We start from the raw sequence: 20,378 nt of genomic DNA, 5'->3' as shown, positions 1-20,378 counted from the left end.
GTAAGTTTGCCAGGCTGGTGGCTGGTGGCTACCCACCAGGCTAGTGCTGCAGCTGAGAGCCAGGGGGATAGATTTGAGGACCACACAGTGGCTCCAGTCCCAGCCAGGGTCACCTGACCAGCTGCCACCTGCCACGTGGCAGCTTTGGTCTCAGTGGGGGTCACCTGATCAGTCACCTCCCACCACATGGCGACTCCAGTCCTGCGCAAGCAGCTGCCCTCCACCACATGGTGGCTCCAGTCCCAGCCTTGCTGCGGTGTCCCACCCTCCATAGCTGGAACTGGTGCGGTGAGGATGAATAACAGTATTTCGAATTAGGAGCTTTAATTCGAGCTGGATTAATTGAAGCTGGATCCCACCCTCCATAGCTGGAACTGGTGCCCTTGCAGGAGGAATAACAGTAGTTCAAATTAGGAGCTTTATTTCGAACTATCTAGTCTGTGCCATGTGTAGCCGCGGTCAGGGAGTTCGAATTATGGGGCATTTAAAAATGGTGGCGCTCGGGAACATGCAAATGAAGCCCGGGATATTTAAATCCCGGGCTTCATTTGCAAGTTCAAATGCCTACATTAACTATCCTAGTTCAAACTAGGGTGGTAGTGTAGACATACCCGAAGAGCCTGTATCTCAGAGCAGCCAACATTTTTGTATTTCTTGCAAACAGGAACAATTTGCAGACAGCAAGCCCTCCTTTGGACACCCCCAAATGCTCTGTTTCCCTGTCTGCACCCCTTGGAAAGGGTGTGTTGTTCACACCCTGAGTCAGCACACAAGCTTACTTTACTAGGGTATGTCTACACTACCCCCATAGTTCGAACTAGGGGGGTTAATGTAGTCATACGGAGTTGCAAATGAAGCCCAGGATTTGAATTTCCCGGGCTTCATTTGCATGATCCCGGCCGGCGCCATTTTTAAATGCCGGCTAGTTCGGACTGCGTGCCGCGTGGCTACACGGGCACGAACTAGCTAGTTCAGATTAGGCTTCCTAATCCAAACTAGCTAGTTTGTGCCGCGTGTAGCCGTGCAGCACGCAGTCTGAACTAGCCGGCATTTAAAAATGGCGCCAGCTGGGATCATGCAAATGAAGCCCGGGAAATTCAAATCCTGGGCTTCATTTGCAACTTCGTATGACTACATTAACCCCCCTAGTTCGAACTAGGGGGGTAGTGTAGACATACCCCTAGATACTTTTGAACATGGGCATCTGGTATCATAGGCAGGGAAAGGTATTGCCTTCCCAAATGGCCAGCCTGGCTCTGCCCGCACTTTGCCCCCAGAATGCCTGAACCCAGGAGCACTGGGAAAGGCGAGCACTGGGAGCACTGGGAAAGGCAACACTGAAGTAAGCATTCTGGAGGCAGAGTGTTGCTGCCCCCAGTGCCCGCCTTTCCCAGCGCTCCTGGCTTGGAAGGCTGGAGCCATGTGCCCTCCTCCCTTCCTGTACTCTAGTCCAGGCTGCTGGAACCACTCCACCCACCATTCTCCCTCCCCGTGCTCGGGGGCTGGGGAGTCTGTACTAGTCCCCATGCTCTGGGCCAGGGAGGTTGGGATGCACACACCCACCCATCGTCCTCCCCTCCCCGCAGAGGTGAGGGGCTATGCGGCATGCTGCTCCACCTTCCCGTGGTAGGGAGGCAGCTTGGCTCCAGTGGGGAGCAGGGCCTCAGCCAAATGGGCCGAGTTGGGGTAGGGCTGAAGTCTTGTCTCCCCCAGCCCTACCTTCACCAACTGCCCCTACTTTTGAACTTTGGTCAGCATTTTATCAAAACCTCTTAGGGTTCTTGTTGCTTCACAACAGACTGGGCAACATAGTCAAGGACAATATGGTGATCAGCATCAGCTCTGTTAATTTGACTCCTCAAAGCTGTATTGAAACACAATATTTCCTAGCGAAAACAAGCCTTTAAAATGCAATCAGCAGTGAAAAATGATAGCCACCTTTATTGAAATAAGGCCTCACACATTAGTTCTGCAAATTGGTTCGTCTTCTGTATGCATTAAAGAAGGTTGGAAATAAAACTTGGAGCCCTGTCTTGCTGGAAATATTAATGTTGATGGCCTGTTTCATGTTTGTCCAGAGAAGAAGAGTTGAAATACCTTCAGTTTCTTCAAGGAGTTACAAATGATATTTTGATTAGACGTTACTACAAAGAGTAAGTATTTGACATTTCTTCTTTTTGATTCATCTGAAGAAAGAAATTGAGTAATGTTATAATCAATATAAAGTATTGGAAGACTTGTGAAGATTAATGCCATAATGCTATTCTTGAAAGGGATTTATTTTAATTTGTCCTTTTGCTCCCCACGCCTGGCTTTTACACTGTGTAAAAGTCGCCAATACATACACAAATGGGCAATATTTGTAGGAAGTTTTCATATTGCCTAATTAAAATTATGCCTTTATATTCTCCCACTGATTTACATATCTAATAATAGAGAGGTAGCCATGTTAGTCTGTATCTGTAAAAGCGACAAGGAGTCCTATGTCACCTTATAGCCTGAGGGTATGTCTACACAGAAAAGTTATTTCGAAATAACAGCCCTTATTTCGAAATAACTTTTTTAGTGTCTACACAGCCAAACTGCTATTTTGAAATAAATTTGAAATAGCGGAGCGCTTATTTCAAATTTGGTAAACCTCATTCTACGAGGAATAACAACAAATTCAAAATAGCTATTTCGAAATAAGTGCTATGTAGACACTTATTTTGAAATAGGGGGCCTCCGGCCTTCCCAGGGTGCCCTGGTGGCCACTCCAGCCTCAACCAAGAACACTCCTCTCCCTCCCCCCGTCCCCGGAGCCTTTAAAGGGGTAGACTCTGGCCAAAGTGCCTGTGCCAGCTCCAAGCCTGCCAGCCTAGAGCCAGCAGTCACTGCCCCGACCCAGTGGCCCCAAAACATGAGCCAGCAAGTCACTGGCAGCCAGCCCTCCACCACTTCCCAGGAGCATTCTGCCAGCTCCCAGGAGCCTGCCAGAGCCCGGAGAAGGCAGGCGCCTTCCTGGTCCAGGGCGGAGATCATGGACCTTATTCAGGTTTGGGGGGAAAGCCCCCAACATCCATGATCTCCTCACTAGATGGAGGAATGCAGCCGTCTATGGCAGGATAGCTGCCAGCCTGGCCACCAAAGGCCACATGCGAACCCAGGATCAGGTTTGCAGGAAAATCAAGTTGGACTTGCAAGACCCCCAACCCTGAGCCCTGAGCTTCCTCTCCCCCTTCTTCCCCTTGCTTCCCCCTTCCAGCTCTCTCCTCCCAGGTTTCCCCCTCTCCTTTCCCATCTTTTCTCCTTCCCTCTCCCACCTCCTTTCCCCAGTCTCACCAGTTTCATTTCCCCCTACCCAGTTTTGTTAAATAAAGATGGTTTGTGTTTATGAAAAAACATGTATTTTATTTTACATCAGGAAGGGGGCTGGTAGGGGAGGGGGAGTGGAAGGATGTGAGGGAGGAATGAGACACAAGCCCCCAGTGGGGCAGACCAGGGAGACTGTTAGTACTCCTCAGAGTGGAAGCTCTCCTGCAGCACCTCCTGGATACGGACAGCCCCCCGATGGACCTCCCAGATGGCAGCCTGCAGAAAGTGCAGCCAGACTCACAGCAATGTGTCCAAGAGAAGCACCAGAGTGCCCGGGGGCAGCTCCGACTCCATGATGCAGAGTGCTAGGGTGTCCCAAATGAGGGCAACCAGAGCACTCAGAGACAAAATGCTTTGCTGTCCTTCATTGAGGTAGACAAGCAAGCAGGGAAACCTGAGAACCGGCTGTCGAGGGGGGTCCCTTTAAGCACAGGCCTCAGATAGCCTTAGGCAACAGCCACACAAAATAAATCCTGACGTGATGCCCTGCCGGACCTGGTTCCAGCCGGCCTTAAATGCGATTCAGCGTCCACTCAGAGTGGATGCGCTATTTTGAAATAGCAAAACTCTATTTTGAAATGCATTTTGTGTGTAGACGTGTTATTTCAAAATAACGTATTTCGAATTAACTATTTTGAAATAAGATATTTTGAAATACTGCTGTAGTGTAGACGTACCCTAACAAATGTATTGGAGCATAAGCTTTCGTGGGCAAAGACCCACTTTGTAAAATGCATCTGACGAAGTGGGTCTTTGCCCATGAAAGCTTATGCTCCAGTACATCTGTTAGGCTATAAGGTGCCACAGGACTCCTTGTCGCTTTTACATATCTAATAATGAAGGTTATGGAAACTCATATAAAGGAGACTTTACTGGTTGCCCTCAGTGAATACAAGCATGACAAAACGTACTGTGATGTAAATATCCCTCTCTCATTCTACTTGATGGCCTGCATCTTAAATACAGGATTTTTTTTTTTTCCTGTAAGGAGGAAAGAGAATTTAACCACAAGCATGTTTAGATCCCGAGCTTCGTGAAGTGCCATAGAAAAGAGGAGGGTGCCAAACCTCACAATCAGTCACAGCTATGCTGACACCAAATTAGAATCTTTCGTTTTCCTGCTAATGGATTCTAACCAGAATTTCTAAGATTTAAGGGCTATTTTTTAAAATTATTTCACGTATGTGTGAGGATTTTGTTCTTGTTAGGTTTTTTTCAGGAATCACTTCAAGTTCATGCAAAATACAGGACTATGTAGCACTTTAAAGACTAACAAGATGGTTTATTAGATGATGAGCTTTCGTGGGCCAGACCCACTTCCTCAGATCAAATAGTGGAAGAAAATAGTCACAACCATATATACCGAAGGATACAATTTAAAAAAAAAACACATATGAAAAGGACAAATCAAATTTCAGAACAGAAGGGAGATGCAGGGGGCAGGGGAGGTAAATGTCGGTGAGCTAATGACTAACATCCCACATGAAGACGGATTACAAGCAATTAGAAACATTATCCCAGAGGACACCACTGCCAACCTGATAGCAGACCTATGTAACTTTGTTCTCACCCACAATTATTTCCAGTTTGAGAACAACTTATACCTCCAGATCAGCGGCACAGCCATGGGTACACGCATGGCCCCACAGTACGCTAATATCTTTATGGCTGACCTAGAACGTTTCCTCAACTCCCGTCCCCTTTTACGCCTTCTCTACTTACGCTACATCGATGACATCTTTATGATCTGGACCCATGGCCAAGAAACACTGGAGACATTCCACAGAGATTTCAACAACCTACACCCCACCATCAACATCAGCCTGGACCATTCTACATGAGAGATCCATTTCCTGGACACCACAGTACAAATCAACAATGGAAAATTAGACACCACTCTCTACAGAAAAAACACTGACTCATACAGTTACCTACATGCTTCCAGCTCCCATCCAGAACACACCATATGATCCATCATCTATAGCCAAGCCCTTCGATACAACCGCATCTGCTCTAATCCCACTGACAGAGACCAGAAACTTCAGGATCTCTACCAAGCATTTATAAACCTTAACTACCCACCTGGAGAAATAAAAAAGACAAATACCTAGAAACCATATACTTCAAGAAAGACCCGAGAAAACCAACAATAGAACACCACTTGTCATCACCTACAACCCCCAACTTAAACCTGTCCAACACATTATCAATAAACTGGGTTTGTCTTCACTACAAAGTTAATTCGAACTAACAGACGTTCTCCTGCAGCCCCCCGATTACCCCCTTCCCCCGGATGGCAGCCTGTGGCAAGTGCAGCCCGGCTGATGGCCAAGTGCTGTGATGTTCTGCGTGTGGGCACTCAGGGCACTCCAAGACAGGACTGCTTTGCAAGCGGGGAACCCTGAGAACTGTCTGTCCGGGGTGGGGGTCGGGTCCCTTTAAGCACAGCCCTCGGCTAGCCTGAGACAGCAGCTCCACGCTCTAAGTCCTCATCTGATGCCCTGCTGGCACTGCTTCCAGCCATCCTTAACCTCTGTTCAGGGTCCACTCTGTGTGGACATGCTAGTTCGAATTAGCAAAACGCTAATTCAAACTAGTTTTTAAGTCTAGCTGCGCTAATTCGAATTAGCTTAGTTCGAATTAACTAAGTTAGTTTGAATTAGCGCTGTAGTGTAGACATACCCCTACAGCCTATACTGGAACAGGATACCAAACTCCAAGAGGCTCTGGGAGACAGACTCATAGTCTCTTATAGACAACCACCTAACCTCAAGATGATTCTTACCAACAACCACAGGACATACCACACTAATACCAACCCTGGTACCTTCCCTTGCAACAAACCTCGTTGCCAGCTTTCTCCACAAAGGGTACGTCTACACTACAACGTTAATTCGAACTAACTTAGTTCAAATTAGTTAATTCGAACTAAGCTAATTCGAACTAACGGATCTAGAGTAAAAAACTAGTTCGAATTAGCGTTTTGCTAATTCGAACTAGCATGTCCACATTAAGTGGACCCTGAACCAAGCTTAAGGATGGCCGGAAGCAGTGCCAGCAGGGCATCAGAGGAGGACTTAGAGCGTGGAGATGCTGTCTCAGGCTAGCCGAGGGCTGCGCTTAAAGGGTCCCGACCCCCACCCCGGACAGACAGTTCTCAGGGGTGCCCTGCTTGCAAAGCAGTCCTGGCTTGGAGTGCCCAGAGTACCCACACTGGGCACATCACAGAACTCAGCCATCAGCCCGGCTGCACTTGCCGCAGGCTGCCATCTGGGGAGAGGGGACTATCGGGGGGCTGCAGGAGAGGTTCCACCCCAAAAGCCCGCGGAGCCAGCCCAGTCCTCCCCATCGGGGGCTCATGCCCCATTCCTCCCTCACCTCCTTCCACTTACCCTTCCCTAGCCCCTCTTCTTGATGTACAAAATAAAGGACAATTGTGTTCCAAAATGGAATCTGTCTTTATTGAACAAAACTGGGGGAGACTGGGAAAAGGAGGTGGGAGAGGGGAAGAGAGAGGCTGGGAGAGGGGAGGGCAACTAAAATGATCAGGGGTTGGGAACAGGTCCCATATGAAGAGAGGCTAAAGAGACTGGGACTTTTCAGCTTAGAAAAGAGGAGACGGAGGGGGGACAGGATAGAGGTCTCTAAAAGCAGGAGTTGGGTGGAGAGGGTGCATACAGAAAAGTTCTTCATTAGTTCCCATAAAGAAGGACTAGAGGACACCAAAGTAAAGGAATGGGTAGCAGGCTTCAAACTAGTAACAGAAACTTCTTCTTCACAAAGCAAAGAGTCAACCTGTGGAACTCCTTACTGCAGGAGGCTGTGAAGGCTAGAACTAGAATAGAGTTTAAAGGGAAGTGAGATCAAGTCATGGAGGTTGGGTCCATGGAGTGGTATTAGCCAGGGGGTAGGAGTGGTGTCCCTGCCTAAGGTTTGTGGAAGGCTGGAGAGGGATGGCACGAGACAAATGGCTTGGTCACTGTCTTTGGTCCATCCCCTCCAGGGTCCCTAGGGTTGGCCGCTGTCGGCAGACAGGCTACTGGGCTAGATAGATCTTTGGTCTGACCCCGTACGGCCATTGTAAGCTTAGGGCTCAGGGTCGGGGGTCTCAGTGTACCTCCTTGATTCTCTTGCACACCTGCTCCTGGGTGGCCAGGCTGGCAGCTCTCCTGCCCTAGCCGGCCACTTTCCTGTGCCTAGTGCGGAGATCGTGGACGAGGTCCACGATGTCCGCACTAGCCCAGGCGGGTGCCCGCCTCTTGCGGTCCCGGGCAAGCTCCTGGGAGCCGCCAGCCTGGTCCTGGGAAGAGGAGGAGGGCTGGGAGGCATCGGGTGGGTGGCTCGATCCGTGCCAGGTGCAGGGTCTGCTGGCTGGGTGCTGGCAGGCTTGCACCTGGCACGGGCACCGTAGCCAGCCCGTGCCCCTTTAAGGGATCCAGGGCCGGGAGGGGGGCAGACGAGTTTCCCTGGTGCTGGCCAGAGTGGCCACCAGGGAAACCTGGGGAGGGCTAGCCTCCCACTAGTTCGAATTAAGGGGCTACACAGCCATTAATTCGAACTAGTAAGTTCGAACTAGGCTTAATCCTCGTGGAATGAGGATTACCTAGTTCAAACTAAGCGCTCCGTTAGTTCGAATTAAATTCGAACTAACGGTGTGCTAGTGTAGCGCCTATGAAAGTTAGTTCGAACTAACGTCCATTAGTTCGAACTAACTTTGTAGTGTAGATATACCCACATTCACTCTGCTGATACCATTATTGGACCTAACCAAGTGAGTTATAAGATCAAGAACACATATTCCTGCGCATCCAGAAATATAATTTATGCTATCATGTGCCGAAAGTGTCCGTCTGCTATGTACATTGGACAAATGTCTCAGACACTTCACCAAAGGATCAATGCCCACAAAACAGATATTAGACAGGATCACAAAGAAAAAACAGTTTCTTGCCATTTCAACCAGAAAGGACATTGTCTCAACAACTTAATTACGTGCATCCTGCTTCAAAAGCCTTTTAAAACTGCACTTGAAAGGGAATCCTCTGAACTGTTATTCATGCTAAAATTCGACACCTTGCGCTGGGGTCTCAACAAAGACTCTAGTTATCTTACCCATTACAAAGATAGCTTCCCCAATTATCACCTCTAATATCATTAGCTCACAGACATTTACCTTCCCCCCCCCCCCGCATCCTCCTTCTGTTCTGAAATTTGATTTGTCCTTTTCATATGTGTTCTTTTTTTTTTTTTTTTAATTGTATCCTTTGGTATATATGGTTGTGACTATTTTCTTCCACTATTTGTTCTGAGGAAGTGGGTCTGGCCCACGAAAGCTCATCATCTAATAAACCATCTTGTTAGTCTTTAAAGTGCTACGTAGTCCTATATTTTGCTTCAGCTACACCAGACTAACACGGCTACATTTCTATCACTATTCTACATTCAAGTTCATGGTTTTCTCCTGCCCTCTCCTGCCACTCAGGGGCTATGTCTACATTACAGAGTTTTCTGGGATAACCAGTTGTATCTTGGAAAAACTCTGCCGTGTCCAGGAAACACGTCCACTTTTTCGGATCAATTTCCAAAAAAGTGGGCGCATTCTTTCGGAAGCCCTGTAGTCCTCATTTTATGAGGGATAAGGGCTCTTCTGAAAGAGGAAGTTTTTCCCACATTTGGCCCTTTGTAGACAGGCCAAATGTCGGAAATGCCTCTTCCAAAAAAAGAAGCGGCAAAAAGGCTTTTCCTTTTTCTGAAAAAGGCCTTTTTCTGAAAAACAACTGCAGTGTAGACATAGCCAGGGATAAGTACAACAGGTCCCTGACTAATGTAGACTGTCACAAACCCAATTTACCCACTGCGTATTTCAGTTTACATTTTTAATTACCTGAGAACTTCATTATTTGTTTTTAAAATACTTGAGGGTTTGCTAGGTTTGCAGAGTTGCAATTAATTAAAAATTTTATGTGTCTATGAATATATCTACAAAGTAAATATTATTTAAATGAGCTTTTGACTCAATCCAAATGAATAAGGATTGGTGTCCATCAGAAAATATTGCAAATAATATTGAGTAAAGATCACACAACCATAGCTAAATTAACCTTCTTTATTGTGGTTTCTTAAAATAGCCACAAATGTGGCTATTGCCAGCTCACCCTTCTGCTTTTCCCTAGGCCTATGTAATAGTAAATTGTCTCATCCTGTCTGGGTGCAAAGAGGGCCTATTCCCTGCAGTGTGGGAGATGCACACAGTCCCAATATAGCAGTTCTGTCATGCAGGACTGGGGAATCTGAGCACAAGAGCAGAGCTAGGCTCCTTAAAAAGGTGGTATGAGGCTGTTGTCCTACTTCTCCTGTTTCCATTGGCCAGTAGAGCTGAGCTGCTGCATAGGAATGAGAGTGTGCTTCGCATACTGTAAAATGACACAGCATCAGGTGCAACTGTGTGTGCTGCTTCCCACTCTCTGTCCAGGGAAACAGCTGCCAGAGCATAGCCCTTTGTTTTCCTCACTTCCCCACCACTCCAGGCCACAGTGTTTGCCCTTTGCTCTCTGCAAATACCTGGGTTTTGGGCCATGTAGTTTGATGCAGGATGCCCACACAGTCTCACAGTGTGCATGAACCAAAGTTTGCTGGGAACTTTCTTGCTGATTTTCTGGCAAAGGCACTCAGTCATGGGCAGTACACCAAAACTCTAAGGCTACATCTACACTGCAGGCTTCTTGTGCAAGAACTGTTTTGCGCAAGAGTTCTTGTGCAAAAGGTCTTCCACAAGAGAGCGTCCACACTGACATGTGCTTTTGCACAAGAGATGTGCTTTTGCGCAAGCGCGTCCATGGCAGTGTGGATGCTCTCTTGTGCAAGAAATCTCCGATGGCCATTTTAGCCATAGGGCTTTCTTGTGCAAGAAATTCATGTTGCCTTTCTACATTGTCTTCTTGTGGAAGAGCTCTTGCACAAGAGTGCTTATTCCTCATGGGGAGAGGAATAATTCTTCTGGAAGAAGCCCTGTTTTCCAACGTTGTACTGTAAATTTACTTGCGCAAGAACGTGCGTGCAGTGTAGACGCTCTGCAAGTTTTTGCACAAGAACAGTCATTCTTGTGCAAAAAGCCTGCAGTGTATATGTAGCCTAAGGCTTTGTTTACATTGCTTAGTTAAAGTGCATCTGCAGCAGTGCTTCACCCCGGCACTGTGTTCATGTTACCAGCACTGGGAGAGAGCTGGGTGGGGCATGCTCCTTTCCTGCTGCAGCCAGTCCTCCCCCATCTGAGGACTACACACCCCTTAATTCGAACTAGTAAGTTCGAACTAGGCTTAGTCCTCGTAGAATGAGGTTTACCTAGTTCGAACTAAGCGCTCCGCTAGTTCGAATTAAGTTCGAACTAGCGGAGCACTAGTGTAGCGCCTATCAAAGTTAATTTTAACTAACGTCCGTTAACTTTGTAGTGTAGACATACCCTGGGAGACTGTGTGTCTGTATAGGGAGGTGTTACTGCATGTGTGTATACCTGTGTAAATAAAAGTTACAGCATAGTTCTTTGATTTTTATTCCTTTTGCTGGCTTGTGCACATACACAAAAATACATGTGTGTGTGCTCATGTCATCACAAGATTTTAAAAGAAAAGGGAAATCTAAAAACTAGTATTGCTTAAAAAGGTGGAGCAAATACTTAGTTTCCAAAAGGGATTGCCTGTTATCCCCTGAGAAAGTAAAAATAGATCCCAAATTCTGTTTTACAAGTTATATTCTTACTAGCAGTCTTCTCTGCATTTGAAGCTTAAATTCACTTTGACCTATTCACCCTTTTATCATTCATCCATTTTGGAGAGGAACACCAGTATGTAGGAGTATATGTATATGGCACTGGTGAAAAAAAATACTGGAGAGTGAAGTCTGTTCTAGCCTTAGCTAAGAGTGAGTTGGCTTTTAGCACATATGGCTTTAGCTCCTAAGGTTCAGTCCCTCCTGGGTCATCGGCTTTACATATAGTTCTGTGATAGTATTCGTTATAACTATTTATAAATTCCAGTGACACAGCAATATACAGGCAGTCCCCGGGTTATGTACAAGATAGGAACTGTAGGTTTGTTCTTAAGTTGAATCTGTATGTAAGTCGGAACTGGCGTCCAGATTCAGCCGCTGCTGAAACTGACCAGCGGCTGACTACAGGAAGCCCAAGGCAGAGTTGCTCTGCCCCGGGCTTCCTGGAATCAGCCTCTGATCAGTTTCAACAGGCTGAATCTGGACACCAGTTCCGACTTACATACAGATTCAACTTAAGAACCCCAGGCGTCCCCAAGTCAGCCGCTGCTGAAACTGATCAGAGGCTGATTCCAGGAAGCCCGGGGCAGAGTAACTCTGCCTCGGGCTTCCTGTAGTCAGCGCTGGTCAGTTTCAGCAGTGGCTGATGTGGGGATGCCTGGGGCAGAGCAGGTGGGGTACTGCTGGGTTGCTCCAGTAGCGCCGCTCCTCGGCGCTTCTGGACCAACCCGGCAGCACCCCAGCTGCTCTGCCCCAGGCGTCCTGATTCAGCCGCTGCTGAAACTGACCAGCAGCGGCTGAATCAGGACGCCTGGGACAGAGCAGCTGGGGTGCCGCCGGGTTGGTCCAGTAGCCCCCGGAGCGGCGCTGCGGGACCAACCGGCAGCGCCCCAGCTGCTCTACCACAGGCGTCTGGAGAAAAGCCTGGTCTGCTGGGGGGGGGCGTACTAGCTGCGCCCCCCCCCCCCCCCGGAAGACCAGGGAGACACGGGCGGCGGACCGAGACGCACCGCGGTCCCGCCGCCCTGGTCCTCCGCAGCTTTGCTCCCCGTCTCCCTGGTCTGCTGGAGACCAGCAGACCAGGGAGACGGGGAGCAAAGCCTCTGAGGACGCCAGCAGCGGGACAGCCGCGGCGCGTCTGGGCTGTCTGCTGCCTGCGTGCTCCGTGGGTTTGCTGCCCGTCTCCCTGGTCTGCTGAGACGGGGAGCAAAGCCTCTAAGGACGCCGGCAGCGGGACAGCCGCGGCACGTCTGGGCTGTCCACTGCCCGCGTGCTCCCCGGCTTTGCTCCCCGTCTCTCTGGTCTGCTGGTCTCCAGCAGGCCAGGGAGATGGGGAGCAAAGCCGGGGAGCACGCGGGCAGTGGACAGCCCAGACGCGCCGCGGCTGTCCCGCTGCCAGCGTCCTCAGACGCTTTGCTCCCCGTCTCAGCAGACCAGGGAGACGGGCAGCAAACCCCGTTTGTAACTGCGGATCCGACGTAAGTCGGATCCACGTAACTCGGGGACTGCCTGTAGTGAAAGGTGTTGTCGGTTGTAAAATTTCTTCACGTCTTAGATTTTAAAGTTATATTAAACCACTACATGTCCCCTACTTTACTTTCATTATTAGTATATAATGAACATTACATTGCTTTAACAATTTACTTAAAGGCTTGTTTAAAAATTTCCAGGATTTCCATTTCATTCATCTGACAAAGTGGGTTCCAGCCTGTAAAAGTTTATGCCCAAATAAATGTGTTAGGGTTGAGGTGCCACAGACTCCTCGTTGTTTTTGCTGAAACAAACTAACACAGCTACCCCCCTGAAACTTGTGTAAAAATTCTTTCCTTGATTGGCTGCTAATTTTTGAAGCATGAGACCTTCACTGAAAATACTTTTGATGGTCTTGGTTATTTCATCACCTTTCTGGACTAGGCCCAAACCTATGGACATAATATGTCTACTGGTGTTCAAATGTACAGAGACTTGCAGCACATCCAGCAAAATCTGCCTGCCATTGTCCATCCACATCTGAAACAATGGTCTCATTTCTTGGAAGCTTATTTGTACCAGTTTGTGTAAAGTGAAAGCATCCTAGTCTGAAAGCCAAGCTGTTACCTGGCTTGTGTGCAAAGTTTTACGATGATTTTTGGCTGCTTGGAAAAGAGGATCAAGTTTACCCCCTGATGCTCTGAACTTTCCAAGGGGTGTAACAGTTTTGCTTTAATTGAACCTCCTGTGTAGCTATGTGTCACGGGGTACCTAGTCCGTGCGCCCTGCTTTCGCAGGTCCTCTGGACTATGCGGGGTACCACTCGGTTCTGGGCTTCCTGGGCGGAGTGGGGGTCCGGGCCCACCCTCTCTCCGAACCCCAACCCAGGGCCCTAACACCAACAGCGTGACTCTCAGTGGTAGCAGGGGGGTGTAGACCCCAAACACGCCTGCTCTTGGGGTTCATGGCCCGCCCTGGGTCTGGTCCACTCCGCCGCCGGCTACCACCCGGCGTAGTTAACCTCCGCTCCTGCCATCCCTTCGCCTTCCGTGCTCCCCCTCCACTCGCTCTCCTCCTGGCCCCCTCCGGGTTCACATCGCCTTCCTCCTCCCGCGTTCCACACCCCTTCCCTTGGTGCCCCCGTGCCCTTTATACCGCCCCTGCCGCGGTGGTTCTCCTCACCTCCGCACTTCCGAGTTCCTGCCCCGATGCCCAGCGTTGCGCCCGTGACGTCATCAGCACGCCCGGGCACTTGGTGATGACGCGCCCCCTCCCCGTCGCTGGGCATTCCTGGGGCCGCTCGGCCCGTGTCGCCAGCTCCCCCTTCACCCGCCACATCCGGCGGCGGGCGAGTTGCTCCACCCCGTCACACTATGACAGTTAGTTGTAATGTCTTTTACTAACACAAGTATGGAGAAGATGTTTACAACGGCAAATTTATACAAAAACAAGTTTCATTCATCATATGCTTTAATGTGTTTTACTGCAGCCTGTGGAACATGGATATTATGACCCATGACAATTACAGGGTCTGAGCTGGTTCATTCTTCCGTCTTGTTCTTATCCAGGGTATCTTGAGATTTCTGTCTCCAGCATGAGCAAAAACCACTGATAAATGATAGCCCCTAGGCTACTGTTGTGTAGATTCTCAAAGGCATCTAGAAAGATGTGGTCAGGTTATTGAGATATTCAGAAAAGAAACCGCTCTAAGTCCCCTGTGTAGATTTACACATCACCATTACAACCATCTTGACCTCTGTTTTTTACAGTGTATTCACCTGAGCTATGTCTGATCAGTTCGCTTTGTCCAAAGACCATTAGCTCACTTCTTGGGTGAGCATCACACTGATCACTCTGACTCATAATTGCATGGATCTTGCTGTCCATTTCTGGCATGTGCAGGAATGGCTGGGACAAATGGTACAATTGTCCCATGCCCCCACAGTTACAATTTGTGTTGTGGCTGGAACATAATGGCAGTCTCATTCAGCTTACTGAGACTTAGATCCCACCCTCAATGCAAGTGCTATCAGATGACCACCATCTGGTAATCAAGTGGTTTGGCACTGTTAGAACATGTCTGCACTGAGGAGTTATTTCGAAATAACTAGGTGAGCATCTACACTGCCAACCCTGTTATTTCAAAATAATGGGCTTGTTGTTTTGAAATAACTCTTGCTTGTGAAGAGGAATATGTTTATTTCAAAATAGTTATTTCATGAGTTAAGTTATTTTGAAACAATATTTCAAAATTACCTGGTAGTGTAGACATAGCCTTCTATTGGTACCATAGGCAGACCTCCCCAATAAAGGTGGAGGAAGGGACTAGATAGGGAATGAAATTAAAAGCATGAAAGGGGAGTCCTGCTTTTATCTGGCTGTATTTCATCCCAGTCAGAACTCACACTGATTTGATGTGTGTACTTTAGAATATAGAGCATTAGGTTTTTTTAAAAGTTTCAACTATTTGTGAGGTTAAAAAATGTGATTACATCTTCTTTGGTGAGAAGATGGGGAACTTAGAGTAAAAGTGAGAATTTAGGATATAACTCTGTAGATTTGAAAGTTTAATCGATCAGTATTTTATAAGGAAAATATATCACCTTTTGAATGGTCTTTCTGTGTGTGTGCTGATATGTTCTTTCTTTGCTCTCTTTATAAGGGCAATAGATGGTGTATTTCAAATGCACATTAGAAGTAGAAGGCATGACCTTGACGAGGTGAGCAACAAATATCTATTATTAAATACTCTGTCACTGAGAGCAGGAGAAATGTTTTAATATCAATGTTCAACAAAACTTAATGCCATTCCAACTCCTACACAATTTAAATGAAAAGACATAGAGGGAGAGAAGAAACCCTATTCCAACAAAAAGGAACAGCTGCAGCGTGTGTTATAACTAGAGTTGGCAACGTGAGATTTTTTTTCCCTATGCACTTGTACGTACGTTTCTAGTGTGGCTTCCCAAAAACTTTTTATAAAGTACTCAGTGGTCAATTTGGCTTATATTGCACAGGGCCTCTGGGCAAGAAGTGTTTGCTTCTTCTGATTTCTGCTGGTTTTGCTGTTGCCATTGCAGACAAGGCAAAGGAGGATTTGTAGCCCTAGTTCTGAAAATGGGTCAATAAAAGGATGAACTTCAAAGCTCAGCTGCAAACTTTGAAGTTCCCTCATCTTCAAAAGCCATTTCTTGTAGTATGTTGTGGACCAAAGTACAGGCTGAGTGAAATATATACTGCAAAGTATCATGAACTTTGAGACAAAAACTGCAGATATGTACAAATGCTATCGGTGACCCCTTTTGTTTTAATTCTCTGGGTATTAATCTCAGCAAATTTTCATTTGCAAAAAGATATAAATATTCTGAAAGTGTTTGGCATCATCCAATCAGATAACAACATGTGTAAGACCTGTGAAATAAGAACAGTCTTTGGGTTCTGTGATTACACAGTATCTAACACAACAGGATTTCTGATCCATGACTGGCGTTAGATCACCAAGTACTTCACCAAGGGTCCATCCCTATTTTACAGTAGGAAAAATTGATGCAAAGAAAGGGTGATGTGACTTTCTCAAGGTCTGAGCAGACCAGTGGCCAAGCTAAGAATAGAACCCAAGTCTCCTACATCACACACCAGCACATTAGCCACTAGCCCACGTTATAGCATATAAATAGCATATTGGCAATCAGCCACACACTGCATATAGCAAATTGCTAAAAGCAAATATTTTAAGCAAGAACCCTGACAAATAATCTTTGAGCAACCATTATGCACACACAAATAATAAACTAATCTGAAGAGACTGAATGCTCCTTGTGGATAATTCACAAAAAGGAAGAGGTGTTTAAAATAATACATTGTTCTCTGGAAACAGTTTTCCCAGCCGAGGACTCACCTTTACTGGATTGTAAAGTTAATTTCTAATCATTTAGGGCAGTGTGAGAGCCTGGTCTAGTAGTTAGAGTTATTGGCTTAGAATTAGGAGACTTGGTTCAAGTCCTTGTTCTAACACAGACTATCTGTGGGAACTTTAGCAAGTCACTTAGGGTATGTCTACACTTGCACCCTCTTTCGATAGGGGGATGCAAATGTAGATATTCAAAATTGCAAATGAAGCCAGGATTTAAATATCCCATGCTATATTTGCAGTCCAGTGCTATTTCGAAATACCTTCTTTCGAAATAAAAAACGCTGTTTAGACATGGTTATTTCAAAAGAAAACCCTTCTTTCAAAATAACCCTTATTCCTCATAACATCAGGTTTAACAGTTATTTCAAAAGAAGGGTTTTCTTTCAAAATAACCGCGTCTAAACAGCACTTTTCAAATTTCGAATGTCTACATTTGCATCCCTCTATCGAAAGAGGATGCAAGTGTAGACATACCCTCAGGATGAGATCCATGAATGGACTGAGGATCTCCAATGCTGAGCCTTGCACTGCCTAACTTTTAAACACCCAGAAGAATCACAGGAACAACACTGATCCACAAAGCCGACGCAGATGTCTAAGCCCCTGGGGATATTCAGATTACCCATATAGAGGAGTTGTGAGGTATGTGTGTGGGGGGGGGGGGAGGGAATGAAAAGAGTGAATGTTAAGAGATCACATTCCCCTAGGCTTGTCTCCTCTAATCTGTGTCCTCAGCACTTGGATCAGTGGTCATGATGCTCAAGTCCTAAATGATTAGCAGAGTCAGACTGGCTAACTGCAGTATGTCTCTACCATAGATATCTATGTATTATTATTTCCATTCTAGTAGCATCTAGAGTTTGCCACTCAATGAACAGGGATCTGTTGTCCTAGGCATAGTACTAAAATATAACAAGGTATTTATACAGCTCATTGCAGAGGGTTCCCTTGAGTGAGAAATTTAAAAATTGAGTTTCTTTCTCTTCTGTGTGGACAACTAAGACTCCTTTCACAGAATAAAGGATTATTCCTTGCATCCTTGACCAAAACTCTGTCGCCTCAAAGCTCCTCATAGTTCAGTGTGTAGTGTGCTATAATATGGTGGGACTCATCACCACGCCTCCTGCTGGACACTCTGGGAATTAGCTTCTGATCTGCTCTGGAGCACTCCCTTTTGGCTGCTGTCATGCTTGCTGTTACCTGTTATTCTCAGTCTCTGTGTTAGGACCCACGTCCTTCCCAGATCTTGGCATCCTCCCTCTGGGTATTGCCCGGCTGCAGTGCCCCCACACTCTGGGGTCCTCCCCCTCTTGGAACCCCCAATCTCCTGTGTCCACATTGCTTCAGTGACCCTTTCTTCAGGGGCAAACTGCAGTCTGAACGGCTGCAGTCATTGGCAAGCGGGTGGATCTGTTGGCTTTCCTTGCTGCCTCTCTGCAGCCCTGGTACCCTGAGGCCTTGTTTCAGGCCCTGCTGCCTGGGAGCTTGCCTGACCAGAGCTTCCTCAGCCCTGCCTGACTTTCCCCAGCCCTGCTCTAAGTCAGGAAGCTTCCAGCTTTCCTGGCAGCTAGGTCCTTCCTGCCCCCCAGCAAGAGTGAGTGTAAGTCTCTGTCCACCCCTCCGGGAGCCTTTATTTTGACTGCCTTCAGCTGGGCCCTAATTGGCTAATTCCTGCCACAGCTGCTGGCTCCACTGCTCCAGCTCTCTCCCAGGACTGGGTTTTAACCCTTATAGGGTAGGGTTGCCAGGTTCTCTACCGGACAGTCTGGTATTTGCACCGTCTGTCCAGTAGAAAAATTCAGAAACTACCGGACATGTGCAATGTCTGGTATTTTGTGAATTCCCGGCTGGGCACCGGATGGAAGCCTGGAGGGGACAGGGGAGTGACTGGGAGGTGGAGCACGATGGGCTTTGGGAACCCTGTGGTCACACGCAAAAGCTGGGTGGGGCGGGGCGGGGCAGGAAGGGGTGGGGGCCAGGACTCCCAGCAACCCACCCCTTCCCCCCCGCCCGGCTTTTGCATGGGACCAGAGGCTCCCAGCGCCAATCGCGGCCCCGCCTCCCAGCTGGGAGCCTCTGGCCCCCACCCAGCTTCTTCTGGCAAGTAAAGGGATCGCCTGCCGGGGGCACGGCCGGAAGAACTTTGGCTGAGGCTAGTGGCTGTGCCCCCCCTCCTCACCAGGTCTGCTTCCCCCCCTTCCTCCCCTCCAGCCCCACAGACCCCGATCCCCCCCAGCTCCTGCCCCCCCTTCCTCCCCTTTCCCCCCCACCCCCCTTCCTCCCCTCCAGCCCCACGGCCCCTGATCTCCCCCCAGCTCTGCTTCCTGCCCCCTCTTCCTGCTGGCCAGCCCCATGGCCCCCGATCCCTCTCCCAGCTCTGCTTCCCACCCCCCTTCCTCTCCTCCAGCCTCATGGTCCCCGATCCCCCCCCAGCTCTGCTTCCCGCCCCCCCATCCTCCCCTCCTGCCTCCTTCTTCCTGCCAGCCAGCCCTGCAGCCCCCGGACACCCTCCCCCGCCAGCTCTGCTTCCTGCCCCCCTTCCTCCAGGCCCCCCATCCTTCCCTCCAGCCCCACAGTCCCTGATCCCCCCCAGCTCTGCTTCCTGCCCCCTCTTCCTGCCGACTAGCCCCATGGCCCCTGGACACCCCCCACGTCTGCCAGCTCTGCCTCCCACCCCCCCCTTCTCCCATCTAGCCCCGCAGCCCCTGGACCCTTTCCTCTCCCCGCCAGCTCTGCTTCCTGCCCCCTCCCGGCCAGCCGCACCCACCTCCTGGCCGGTCCTCCCCTCCCGCCCCCCGAACAAGTGTGTCCAGTTTTTTAGCGGGGTTTACCTGGCACCCTATTATAGGGCCAGTGTGGGGCCGAAACCCCGTCACATGTTCCCTCCTTCCTATGATTATTTGTGTATTTGTGTATGGTGTTTTGGCTTCTTTTTAACTGAAAGAAAGAGATCACATGTAAATTAACAGTATTTATTATTGTTCTAGGCATTCTTTCTTCAGAAATACTGGGCAGGTTATAAGAATAAATATTTCTTCTTCGAGCAGTATCCCATGGGTGCTCTATTGTAGGCATCAGACTTGTCCTGGCGCCACAGATCAGAGATCTTTTCCATCCGTGGTCTTCCGGACCGTGCATGCGCGAAGTGCAGCTTGTGCCTTTTTGCGCCATTTGAGTGTGCGCGGTCCGGCCCCTGCTAGTTCCTCCTGACCATCCTCAGCCGCGGACGGATCGATCGCTCTCTACAGACCCTGTTAGAGAGACAAACAACGGTTAAATCTTTATATTATTAATCATAGTTATAGTTATAGTTACAGTTACTATAGTTATTAGTTTAGTTTCAGTCGTTCAAAAAAATTGTTACTTCTTTCTATTTCTGTAAATAGTTATAATGCCTGGGTTTAAAAAATGCGGCAAATGCCGCGAGGCAATGCCAGCCTCCGATGGTCATTCCCTATATATCCGATGTCTTGGGCAAGGCCACATACCTTCTAAATGTTCCCACTGCTCAAAGCTTTCAGCTAGGGCTAGGAGAGATAGAGACATGCATTTGAAGATCTTGCTCTTTGACAAAGCCCTTCAGCCCCAGACTCAACAGTCTAAGAGCCATGTGGAACAGGCCAAAAAGACAAAGAAGAAATCTTTGCCGTCACGCTCTCTCCCACCCTCATGGGTGAACGCTGGGGACAAGCCAGGTACCTCTGGGACAATGGCCACACGGAGCGATGGAAATCCAAAACTTAGCCAGAACAAGTCACCCCCAAGCTCCTCTATATCGGGCTTGATGGCCTCAGCCGTTCCTTTGGTTCCCAAATCATCCACAGGAACCGCTACAGCTCCAAGAACTTCTCCCATTACGGGATGTTCCCCGGCACGG

At 48.3% G+C, this 20,378-nt stretch overlaps 1 long non-coding RNA gene across 1 annotated transcript; it reads right to left on the bottom strand.

Moving 5' to 3' along the window:
- Window positions 1–1,921: 1,921 nt before the first annotated feature.
- On the bottom strand, window positions 1,922–13,815 carry LOC142827666 (uncharacterized). Its single transcript, XR_012902373.2, has 2 exons — window positions 13,771–13,815; window positions 1,922–2,186 (listed from the first exon to the last, which is right to left on the bottom strand). It is a non-coding gene; the product is annotated as an uncharacterized LOC142827666 (long non-coding RNA).
- Window positions 13,816–20,378: the final 6,563 nt, after the last annotated feature.

This window comes from Pelodiscus sinensis, chromosome 3 (assembly GCF_052426305.1).
Source record: "Pelodiscus sinensis isolate ZL-2025 chromosome 3, ASM5242630v1, whole genome shotgun sequence".
In the NCBI taxonomy this organism is placed as follows: domain Eukaryota; kingdom Metazoa; phylum Chordata; order Testudines; family Trionychidae; genus Pelodiscus; species Pelodiscus sinensis.
Note: the sequence above shows the minus strand (reverse complement) of the source record. Positions and strands in the feature narration are given on the sequence as shown.